Source organism: Dipodomys merriami, unplaced genomic scaffold (assembly GCF_024711535.1).
Source record: "Dipodomys merriami isolate MVZ:Mamm:240054 unplaced genomic scaffold, mDipMer1.0.p SCAF_44, whole genome shotgun sequence".
Classification (NCBI taxonomy): Eukaryota; Metazoa; Chordata; class Mammalia; order Rodentia; family Heteromyidae; genus Dipodomys; species Dipodomys merriami.
In genome coordinates, this window is record NW_027206002.1 from 2,494,010 (window position 1) to 2,499,781 (window position 5,772).

Sequence of the window (5,772 nt, forward strand, 5' to 3'; positions counted from 1 at the left end):
ACTGGTCTCCTAAAGTTCCTCATCTGAAATTTTAATAGGTTAATAAGGAGTCCACCTGAGCAGACTATGGTTCCTAAACTGTGTTAATTCCCCCAATCTATTAGAATTGCCTTGTTGAAGATCTCCTGTCCTCTGGTGGAGAGCTTTGTGAATCTTTCAAAAGACTTAGAAATCATAAAATGAAATCAATATTAAAGAAATACTTGTGAAAGTGAGCTAGTAAAATGCAATGACGCGCTGGGCACCGGTGGCTCATGCCTGTAATCCTAGCTACTCAGGAGGCTGAGATATGAGAATCGTGGCTCAAAGCCAGCCTGGGCAGGAAAGGCTGTGAAACACGTTTCCAATAAACCACCAGAGAACCAGAAGTGTTGCTGTGACTCAAGGGGGTAGAGCATTAGCCTTGAGCCGAAGAGCCAGCTCAAGCCCTATAACCGACCAAAACCAAAAGCAGTAACACTTCGAAAGATAAAGTTCAAAAGACAGTTCTACAATAATCAGAATTAGCAATCTATTGGAAGAGGCTTATTTTTAGCCTAATAGGGGTGGGGGGTGGGGGTGGGGAAACTAACATTCAGGAAAGGTTTGGTTTGGTTTTTAAATTTCAAGTGACATTCACCATGTAAAACCAGCAAGCCAGACAACTGAGTTACCAGAGTCCTTACCATTCACTAAGATGGACAGCGCTGTAGATGGCAGCTGTGCATTTTCTTTGGGTGCACAGAAAATCGGCAAATGTTCTTCACCTTAGCTATCAATCACCCCAAAATGACAAACACTTTGATTATTATCCTGGCAAAATAAAGGGTACTTCCTAATTAAGCACTTAGGTTAGAGGAGGCTTCTCTCCTGAGTAGCAGTAATTGGAGAATTGTCTTCATGATTTATCACTAGTAACTAATTTGTAAGCCAAGTCCACCACCACCATTACCTCATTTCATAGGAACTAGTTGTTTTCATACCCAAACCTGTACTTCAGAGACTGTTCACTTCCATTTTCTATACATAAATTCAGAGTACACTTAAACAGAGGCAACTCTGCCACCAAGTAGCCTCTAATTCAGTCTCAAAAGGCCTATTCCACAAGACAATCTCAACAGCTACTGTTTTCAACCTGCCAAAGGCCATGCAAGCACTAAGAAGGAAAGTCTAATCTCAAGGTATAACATACCACATCTGCATGAAGAGCTGAGAGGTAAGGTGGTTAAAAATGAGGATACCTTCCAAAAGTAAGGCCTAGCTGCTATGGTAATAGGAAAGGCCTACTACTTATCAGGAAACAGGGAGAAAAGTATAGCAAAATATAACAGCCAAAGTGAGAACTTCCTTATCTGGTAAACAGCTGCAAACAGCCCATTTTCTCAAAGGAGCTTTTGAGATATATTATCAGCATGAATTTAAGATTATCAGAAACAGCCGGGCACTGGTGGCTCATGCCTATAACCCTAGCTACTCAGGAGGCTGAGATTTGAGAATCACAGTTCAAAGCCAGCCCGGGCAGGAAACTTGTGAGACCCTTATCTCCAATAAACCACTAGAAAACCGCTGTGGCTGAAGTGGTAGAGCACTCGCCTTGAGCTACAGAGCACAGGGACAGCACCCAAGCCCAGAGTTCAAGCCCCACAACCGACCAAAAAAAAAAAAAGATTATCAGAAACAAAGTATTGATCATTAGCTACTTGTAGGTAAGGGAAGTTTAAGACCAGCCTGAGCAACATAACAAGACCCCATCTCAAAAAGACAAGTGCTACGGGGCTGGGAAGGTGGCTCGGTGGTACAGTGCTTGCCTTGCATGCATGAGGCCCTGGGTTCGATTCCTCAGCACCACATAAGCAAAAAGAAAAAGCCGTGGCGCTGTGGCTCAAGTGGTAAAGTGCTAGCCTTGAGCTAAAAGAGCTGAGAGGCAGTGCCCAGGCCCAGAGTTCAGGCCCCACGACTGGACCCAAAAAAAAAAAAAAAAAGACAAGGGCTATAGTCTACAAAAAGAGGACACCTGTGGCACATGCCACTCAAAAGAGCTACTCAAAGGTTGAGATCTGAGAATCACAGTTTGAAACCAGTCTAGGCAGGAAAGTCTATGAGACTCACCTCTATAACCACCAAAAAGCTGGAAATGGAGCTGTGCCTCAGGTGGTACAGTGCTAGCCTTGAGGGAAAAATGCTCAGGGACAATGTCTAGGCCCTGAGTTCAAGCCTTAGAACTGGCACACACACAAAAAATCACTCTAGTCTCTAATCTAAAAGATGCAATGAACTTTTATGAATAATGGTGTTTCTTGCTTGTCCTTCTGGTCAAGGGATTACCCAACCAGGTTTGGTGGTATAAACCTAGATAGAACACCAGTCACTTGCAAGGCTGAGGAGGAAAGAAAAAGAAAAGTCCCGGGGCCACATGGCCAGATCCTCTCTCAAAAAATGTGTGAGGACTCATAATAGGTTCCTCTTTCCTAAAAGCTTTTACTTAGCTAGCAATCCTGGACCTTCAGTGAAGATCTGGGGTTGGCAGGACATTAATAGGCTAGAGGAATTAATATAGTATGAACTATAGACAAAAAAAAAACCTCACCTAGAACTGGATTGTTACCTTCCCAAGTGAATCACCACAAACAGAAAACAAGCTTAGGGACCAGCAAACTTTCTGTAAAATGCCAGATAGCAGAAGTATTTTAAAGCCTTTTTTGTAAGTTATAGTCTCTTATTTTTGGCCAGTCCAATGGCTTGAACTCAGGGCTTGGGCATTGTCCGAGCTTCTTTTGCTCACGACTAGTACTCTACCACTTGAGCCACAGCACTACTTGTGGCTTTTTCTGTTTATGTGGAATTGAGAAATTGAACCCAGGGCCTAATGCATGGTAGGCAAACACTCTACCACTAAGCCACATTCCCAGCCCTTGCTTTTTGTTTTTTTGGGTTTTCTTCTTTGTTCCAAATCCTGGGTTTGAACTCAGGGTTGGGTGTTGTCCCTGAACTTTTGCTCGAAGCTAGTGCACTACCACTTGAGCCACCACTTGAGCCACCCCTCTAGATCTGGCTTTTTTGCTGGTTAATTGGAAATAATAGCCTCATGAACTTTCCTGCCCAGGCTAACTTCAAACCACGATCCTAAGAATCTCAGCCTGGGAAGTGGCACGCGCAGTGGCTTAGCCTTGAGCTGAAGAGCTGAGGGACAGTGTTCGGGCCCAGAGTTCAAGCCCCACAACAGACAAAACAAAACAACCTCATTATTAGGCCGGGCGCCAGTGGCTCATGCCTGTAAACCTAGCTACTCAGGAGGCTGAGATCTGAGGATCTCGGTTCAAAGCCAGCCTAGGCAGGAAAGTCTGTAAGACTCTTATCTCCAATAAAACCACTAGAAAACCGGAAGTGGCGCTGTGGCTCAAGCAGTAGAGTGCTCACCTTGAGCTGAAGAGCTGAGGGACAACACCCAAGCCCAGAGTTCAAGCCCCACGACCGATCAAAAGGAAAAAAAAAAAATCTCAGCCTAGGTAGCTAGTATTACTAGTGTGAGGCCACTGGTGCCCGTTTTGTTTTTAAAACAATGCTTACTGTTTTAGGATTAAAAACATCACGGTCCAAATATGACCCACATATGTTTACTATCTTTGGCAAGAAAAGAGGCATGATGGTACATGTCTGCAGCACTTGGAAGGCTAAGGCAAAAGCAATCATGAATTTGAAGCCAGCCTGTGCTATGTAATAAGACCTTAAAGTTATAGTGTACTGCTATCGTAAGTTTAAAAGGCATTATAAAGCTACCTTAATAGATCAAGCAACCATGAGGATAGCAAACATTAAGCAAGTAATGTGTGACAAGAATATAGGGCAATTAGATAAGGCAAACTAGGCAAAATAATAGGTTTTACATAATCAACCAAAGACAAGATATCTCACAATAAACATGAAAAATACAGGAAAAAGGGGGCTGGGAATGTGGCTTCATGGTAGAACACTTGCCTACCAGGCATGAAGCCCCAGGTTCAATTCCTCAGTACCCCACACACAGAAAAAGCTGGAAGTGGTACTGTGGCTTAAGTGGTAGAGTACTAGCCTTGAGCAAAAGCTGCTCAGGGACAGTGTCTGGGCCTGAGTTCAAACCCCAAGACTGGCAAAAAAAAAAAAAAAAAGAAAGAAAATGTGAACTAGGAAAGAGGAAAAAAGGAATAAAGGGGGAGGGGGAAGATAGGAGGAAAGAGTAAGTCCATTTAACTTTGTGAATCATCTCAAGCCATCAAAACATTTTTCAACCTTAATGGAGAAGCCAGAAACAATACCAGACAATACCAATGCAATTACAAACTGAAGCAGTGATTCCAGTTAATATATGAAGAGGAATTAGAAGCCAGGCACTAGTGACTCAGGCCTGTAAAATCCTAACTACTCAGGAGGCTGAGATATGAGAATCACGGTTCAAAGCCAGGCCGGGCAAAAAAGGCTTGAGACTCTTATCTCCAATTAACCAGAAAACTGACAAGTGGCAGAGCACTAGCCTTCAGCAAAAAGCTCAGGGACAGCACCCAGACCCCTATCACCAACAAAAATCAATAAATTAAAAAATTGAAGAAACAAACAAAAAGCAACCACAAGAAGCTGGGAACCAACTCAGGAGGCTGAGATCTGAGATCTCAGTTCAAAGCCAGTCCAGGCAGGAAAGTCTGTGAGACTCGTCTCCAATTAACTACCAGAAAACCACAAGTGGAGCTGTGGTTCAAGTGGTAGAATGCTCACCTTGAGCTCAAAAGCTCAAGGACAGTGCCCAGGCCCAGAGCTCAAGCCCCACGGCCGACAAAACAACAACAACAAAAAAAAAAAAAACAACAGGAATTAGGGGACAAAAGCCTATCAGTACATTCAGGTTCTACCAGCAATCTCATAATTTAGTGAACAAGACAAATCTGCTTAAGAATTTTTCAAACTAGGGGCTGGGAAGGTGGCTCAGTGGTAGAGCCTTGCATGCCTGAGGCCCTGGGTTCGATTCCTCAGCACCCCATAAGCAAAAAGAAAAAAAGCTGGAAGTGGCACTGTGGCTCAAGTGGTAGAGTGCTAGCCTTGAGCTGAAGAGCTGAGGGACAGCACCCAAGCCCAGAGTTCAGGCCCCACGACCAGACCCAAAAAGAAAAAAAAAAGAATTTTTCAAACTAATATACGAATTTAACCCACTTAAGTGAGGAGACACATTTAAGCCACAAAAGCAAACTGTTACCTACTCTGCAACTTACTTTTTATTGAAAGAATCTTATGAAGGATTTTTTAAATTTAGCCACCTATTCAATGGCAAAGGTTTAATTGCTTTTTTACATGCAACTAATATGAACTGTTTTCTCCACAAGGAAACCCTGGATCAGAAAAAGATGACGTACCACATAAATTAAGTGCTTTTAATTAAAAAGCTAACGAGTTGTCTAGTTACATTTCTCCCCCCAAAACACTAAACTTGATAGTAACAATCTCTAGGCAACGTATTCAAAGTTGAGATTAAAAATTAGGTGAAAAAAAAAGAGTCCTCAGATCCAACTAAAAGCCCTACTTCATACATACCAATGGTCCTGGCTAGACTCTAGACAATATACTAAAAACCCCTCTAAGAACATTAACTTCAAGTAGCCTTTTTCTAGTTTCCAATTTGTGAATAAAGATATATTCTGTTAATTCTATCAGAAACCTTGTTGCAACTTGTTTTATTTACAATGCCAACTTCTGCAAGCTTAACTAAAGTTAACTAGACAATAAACTAGGCAGAAATTGCTCTTACAGAAAGAAATCCTAAAATGCCAC